At 36.0% G+C, this 6,933-nt stretch overlaps 1 long non-coding RNA gene across 1 annotated transcript; it reads right to left on the bottom strand.

Annotated features, from left to right (window-relative positions):
* Positions 1–1,780: 1,780 nt before the first annotated feature.
* Positions 1,781–6,605, bottom strand: LOC134171079 (uncharacterized). Its single transcript, XR_009967473.1, has 3 exons — positions 5,697–6,605; positions 4,675–4,794; positions 1,781–2,654 (listed from the first exon to the last, which is right to left on the bottom strand). It is a non-coding gene; the product is annotated as an uncharacterized LOC134171079 (long non-coding RNA).
* Between the last annotated feature and the right edge of the window lie 328 nt (positions 6,606–6,933).

The raw sequence follows: 6,933 nt of genomic DNA, 5'->3' as shown, positions 1-6,933 counted from the left end.
ACAGACAAGTTAGCAAATGACAACACACACAACAAACAGATCTGAGCTGATAATCACAAACTGAAAAGATAGTGACAAGCAGCTAAGGGCAGTTATCTCTTCTGCAAGCATAACAAGATCCAGACAGTAACTTCTGCCCATGACTTCATTAAACGACAATGGTCTTTTAAAAGGCAGCTGACTTTCTACACATTGCTAGAATCAAGAAAAATTATATTAGCAAATTAATCATCTATGCTGCTGAAGCTGTTATCTTCTACTTAATCCACAAACAACACTCTCTCTGCACAGCCAAGTGTTGAAGTATTCAAAGCCTCTTCCCAAAACCTTTGTTTAAACGGCCCTAACAACTTTTTTATTTTCAGCAAGTTAAAATTTTCACCTGTTCGACTCATTCTCTATGGCACCAAACTGTTTCAAACGATTTTTAATATTCCAAATGCAAGCTTCATTTTCAGTACATTAATTTCTATTTCACTCGACTTATATGCTTTTGGAATTACACAAAATAAAATACATCTTTCTACAAAAGACTGGATGAGAATCTCCATGCCATAAGATAAGATCCATGATAACTTCCTTACTGAAGCAGAGCAGAAGTATCTTACCTAGAACCTTTCCAAGAGGGTAACCGCTATACTGTGGCAGCATAGTTGGTTTCATTTCTGGTGATGCTAGTGATTATTATTCTTTTGAGTAATTCTGTATTATTATTATAGCAGTTCTATAAACCAGCCTCAGATCTCTTGAGGGGATTTTTTGTTCATTTGCTTTGGAGTTTGGCGGGGTTTCTTTAAAAACTCTCAAACATCTTTCTTGTTTACAGCAGTACTGAAAACCCTAACAGACCACTTCCTATAAGCCACACAAAGATACCTAGAGCTATGACAGTAGTTCCTCTAAGGACTCCAGGGGTAGCCACAAGGAAGAAAGGTACAGAGAAGCTAAAGAAATTGTGCAAGAAGTATGTGGCATATGGGAGAGACTTTGAAATTACTTCTTAATATCCACCAGCTGCCCAACATGGATTGTTTGAACCCAGGAAAAGGTATACTATGAGGGGGCAGAAAAAGAGTTTTGGAGAAGTACATAACTTGCCTACATTAAATGGTTTATGAAACTAAATGGCAAAAGTAAGCACCAATTGTTGTCCTAGGTATGCAAATGCTTTGAAATCATCCCATGATTTAATTTACTTGATTTCTAAAAATATCAAACCTTTTAAACTACTATTCAGCTACACAATAGGTTGGTAGCCTGTACATCAGCATTCTTTCCAGAGACAGCTTTTAAGCTAATAGTCGTATTTTCATGACTAAAACCAGGTAAGAATCTTTATCTCATGATCTTAGGTTATGTTCACATCCTGTTCACACACATCTTGCTTTCTGTTTCATCACAAGGACAATAGAGCTTAAATACTTTGTACTACCACTTCTGTCTTTTCCTTTAATTCTTTCAGTTCCTTAATTCTTGCAATATTTATTCAGTTTTCAGCTATTGTCAACAACTAAGTGCATCAAAATTTTCCTGTCTTTTTGAATCTATAGAGAGAAAGCTAAGGGGCTTGTGTGAAGTTTAAAAATTTAAAGCTAAAACCATTTAAAGTTAATGCTGTTAGTTCAATTCCTCCATGGCTTTTCATATCAAATATGCTACATTTAGAAGACTTTTCTGAACTGCCAGTACAATCAATTCTAAAAAAAAAAAAAAAATACATTTTTAACTATATTATAGAATTATACTGAATGACAACACATTTATCACTTGGACTTGATCTTAAAGGTCTTTCCCAACCTAGTTGATTCTATGATTCTATATACACTTATACAATCTACATCTGTAAAATTTCTACTTGCTACTGAGATACCACCGAACTATGGGAAATGCCCCTCTGATCCTAATGCACAATGCTACTTTATTCCATAGAAGAAACCATAAAATACACAAAATAAACATTCAAAAGGCATGGTTTTATGACAGATTGTTATAGGTACACATCTGTTTAAATCTTTAGAAAACAAACTTTAATATTTCACCAGATTTGTCTTGTCAGGTCACCTCAAGATTCTGTTATATGAATCTTCCAGCCATAACACTCAGCAAAATAATTTAGAAAGGGAAGCATGTTTGCTCAAGAGAGGCTTAGAACAGAACACAAGGTCCAAATATTCTTGAATTTTGGGAAGTCTACTCCACACTGTTATCTTTATTTACCCTGGAAGAGAGAAAGATCCAAGAGCTGTATCAATATCAAAGTGAAGAGGATATTTTAATACTTTGCCTTTACACCCAGTAATTTGCATAGAGAAAATAAATCAAGAAACCACCTTTATACCAAGCACTACAATGACAACACACCCAAAACCAAACAACAAAACCAAAAAACCCAGCCGCAACCCAATACTAAAAGCTCCTAAACTCTACACAACATACTCTCAGAGTATCAATAGGGTGACACACCCCAATTTACCTGAAAGGAAGAAAATTTTTCCTCCTCTTTTGATCTTACACATGCCAGTGAGTTAAACTACGAGCCTGCATTGCTTTGGCATTCCCTTCCCTCTCCATGGAGGCCCTGGTCTCCAAGTGCTGATAGCATCCACAGGAACAAAAAGAAGTTCTGAGCTGATTTTCACACAATTGCTGAAAACCTGTAAGATAAAGGTGAAGAGCATCTGAACAGATTATTGCAAAAGTAGAAAAAAACATGCAATATGGGGACACAAGATATTTCTTTCTGAATACAGAAACCCCACTTGTCTAGCTATCATCCTTCACTATGAACAAACTTTCAAAGACTGTTTCTCTCTAGTACTCATGAGTCATTTTCTAACATCACGTCTTTGGCGGCTTGAAGCATTTTGAAAGTGGAAAGCAAACAAAATTGCTTTTAATGCACTCATAAGAGGGTACTTCAGGTTTTTTAAAAGCCATTTTTTCTCTATCTTTTAGCTGCTAGGAGGCTTTAAATGGGACCCCTGTAGGTTTTTGTCTGTAAACCATACGAGAGCATAAAAGCTTGGAAAACTTGCAGAAATTCTGAAGCAGGTTCACACAGCTTCATTGAAACTGTGTGTGGTTTTGAAGCTCACCAGGGCTCTACTCACCAGGAACCATTTGAAATGGCCAACTAAAAAAAAAAAAAAAATAGATTTAAAACTCATAAAGGATTATGATGAAAACGTAAGACTTATTCTGTAGGCTTCCAGCTTGAAAGAAAAAACACTATTCTGTAAATAGGCAGGAATGGGTTATCATTCTCTAAAGGTTTTTGCAGATTGTTTCTCTGAAACTCTGAAGCCTGAAAAAGGGATCAGAGTAACCTCTGTAAACACAGCCTAAATTAACCTGCAAAGTGATTTACTTGTATCAAAAGAATCAAACTGATCAACCCATTATACCAACACATGGTGGCTCAACTATCCTAAAATCGCTTGCAGGATAGTGATAATGGAAATGTGTCAAATCTTTCCCTGTCTTTGGAGGTGACCCTTCTCAACCTTTCACTTCAGTATCAATCAGAATAGCCAGCAAGAGAAGAAGGCTTGGAAAACCACCACTGCCACCCATAAATACCATAAGATATGTGAAACCACTTTCATTTATAGGAAGAATCAGTCAAATAACATTTTCTAACACCATTATCTTGTTATCACAAATTTCTCATTCTATAGTGTAAGGTTTACTAGAACTTGTTGCTGCGAAAGAAAATGGAAAAGTATTGTTCTGAATGCTAAGGGAGACATGAATTTATCACAATAGGATCTAATATGGTATTTCTTGTGCATACGGCATTGTCATTGAAACCTGACAGAATTCTGTAGAAAGATTGCCAGGCTGGATTTTTACTTTACATTGAAATTCTAATAAGACACCAAAAAGTTTTGATGTTTTCTTTCTGATGGCAAGCGGTACAACGAACGAACAATGTTTTATTTAAATTTGTTGTGGGACTGATTTTGTCACTAGCAGTTGCTTTTAGCTTTTATACTCATTACTTATAAATTTCATACTCATTGATAGTGAAGAATGCTCAGCAGTGCTGTTGATTTCAGGTTAACCATTCAATATGTCAGCAGCTGTGCAATGCCAGGGAATCAGTGTAGCTTGTTCACTGGGATCATAAAGATCCCAGCATCGGGTTGGTCATGGAAGCTTATTTTCCCATAATCACAACAAGCCATAGCATGAATTCTTATCTCAGGAAGGTCTCTATTTCATCTCTTCTGTTAATATATAATGCTTGAAAAGCTGTTGATCTATTTACATCCACTGGCCCACATTAAATGACCAAAATCTCTCATATGAGTCCTAGCACAGGAGCAGGAGGGAGTAGAAATAAGTTTCCTAAGTCCTTGCAAGAGCTGAAATTTTAAAGAGGTCCCAGAGGTACAAAGAAAAAGGTTCAAACTATGAAGAGGAAACCCAGATGTCTATCCTTGACTATTTGGACTTGAGTGGACAGAGAACGTGACCTCAAATCTAGTGATGGGAAGCAAGATACACTGACCAGGTGCTTAAAAGACTTCATTGACAAAAAAACCCACCAACATACTCCATTAACCTCATGTGTCTGTATCAACCTTCAGTGCTTCAGAGGAAGCAGGGAGGGAAATGAGAAGAAAATAATCCCACCACTACCAATGAAAACAAACAAACAAACATACAAACCTTTCAGAAGCCAAGGAAGGGAAATTCCTTCCCCAGTCCTACAGGTAAATAGCAATTCTGAAGCAGGGCATTAATACAGCAAGCACAAGTGTAATGTAAACAGATACTCAAGTAGTCTCACTTTTTAAAAAAAAAAGGAAAGAAAGAAGGGGAGAAAAAAAAAAAAAGAAAGGAGGGGGAGAGTTACTATTCAAAGTACTACTCAAAAAGAGTAAAAGTCTGGAAGAGCACGGCCCATGGCTGGCATCTCAGTATTTCTTTTCCATCATTTAGACCAATTTGACGAAAATCCCTGTAAAGAAGCTTTCATAAGATGGCATTTTTGTGATTCAGTATAGCACCAATATTCCTTTTGAGTTTTATAACTGTTCCTAGAACATTCTTGGCAATGAATTTGAACTTTTTGAAAGAGGTTGCATTTCACTGTAAATGGTTATCTGGTATTCACAACACAAAATAAGCATTTGAATATTTATTGTGAGCACATTGCATTTTAGGGAGAACACACAAAGATTCTTACCACAATTATCTTGTTCCAGCTTTAATATATTAGCTGTCACCTCTTTAATGGATCTTGTGAGAAAGGAAAGTTTCTTTCTTTAACTCTCTTTTCCCCCTGAACGCAATTACCACCTCATTCACGGCTCTTTGTGTCCACCTAATCTCTCTGATTATGTCTCTGACACCACCACAATACTACATGACTGACATACCTGACAGCTGTGACTAGTGACAGAATACTCACAATGAAAACCAGCTCTATGCAGGATGAGTATTACCTACCGCCAGCCTCATAGAACAAACATGGAAGGAAGGTAAAAAAGGGGTGGGGGCATTTCACGACTAGCCTAACCCCTACCGATTTTTCCTCCTTTTAGAGCCAAACAGCATTGACAAGCAGAGCCTCTTTGTACATACCTACCTAATGAACCAATTGTTGGATGAATACAAAAGAACACCCATTAGTATTTTAATTTTGAATTTATAGGGTAGAAAAATGCATGTTTGGAGACCTGACTTACAAGTAGGACTTGATGGATCATTTTGTCTCTCTCCAGCCCTTTTATGCTTCTCCGGGTCAAAACTCCCAGCTGGTGCTCAACTGTCAGATTTAGGCAGGTGGCAATAGATGAGAACCTGTGAGGAAAGCTATACCTGAAAATCTCATTCCCAGACAATGACCTGCCACTGGAATCAAGCACAAACTATTTCAGAATTCAGTATTTTGAGCCATAGACATGAAGTAGTATTGCAAGTAATTAGCTACAACAGTAGTAATGAATACACTAATCAGGAAAAATATTAAAGTGCTTTACAGAGCATCTTATGCTTTAAAAAATACATTTTTTTTATTTCAGGTTTACGTTAAAAGCTTCATCTTGTCATGACTTCCCCCCCCGCCGCCAATTAAAAAAAGGATGAAAATTTGGGGAATAGGGATGAAACAGATTTTTCTAAATATACTGAATATTCAGAACAAACAATTTAGTTGCATCTTTCTGAGCTCTTGAGCAGCTTTGGAAATTATGCATTCCCAGAATCAGAGAGAAGGGGCAGAATCTTACATATTCAAATTGGAACGTCTAGAGGCAAAATGTGCCAACTCAAGCATCCAGTTTTCAGAAAGGATCAGGTAATATATACAGAAAATTAATCTAAGTGCTTTATATTGATCTGATTTTATATCAAAAAACTCTCATGGAAGATATTCCTCAGATAATCATACAACAAAAATAAAACACACAAGTTTGAAGGATATGCTTAGGAAAGCTTGGTAATCAAATAGTATGTTATTGACAGCTGAATTGTTCATTTTCTATCTTAACTTTCTTATGCTGTTAGGTATTCATGCTGTTACTATGGATTCAGCACATTACATTAAGTTTGAAAAGGTTTAAGGAGCAGTTTAAATAAATTAATAAATCATTTAATGAAAAGTGAACTAATGCAGTAAAGAAAAACATCTATTGCAAAGAATGCATACCGTAAAGAAAAACATTCAAGTTAATAAGCACTTTGAGAAATAGCTCTTCTACTGTTAAAATTAACTCATATTTTCAAATGGGAAGCTAGAATCAATATTTTACTTAACTGGTAAACTTGGTGAGAAAATTGGTATAATGCAAACATTGACACTAAAAAAATAAAGTTATCTTACTGAATATGAGGCACCACTGCAAGCAGAAGGATTCTTCACACAAGTATTTCACATCTGTTTTACTGATTTTAAGACAGGCATGCTCTTCATCTATTCTATAC

Source organism: Pezoporus occidentalis, unplaced genomic scaffold (genome assembly GCF_034315485.1).
Source record: "Pezoporus occidentalis ecotype Australia unplaced genomic scaffold, CSIRO_AGI_Poc_V1 ctg4, whole genome shotgun sequence".
Lineage (NCBI taxonomy): Eukaryota > Metazoa > Chordata > Aves > Psittaciformes > Psittacidae > Pezoporus > Pezoporus occidentalis.
The sequence above is the reverse complement of the archived record's forward strand: the minus strand, read 5'-3'. Positions and strand labels throughout refer to the sequence as shown.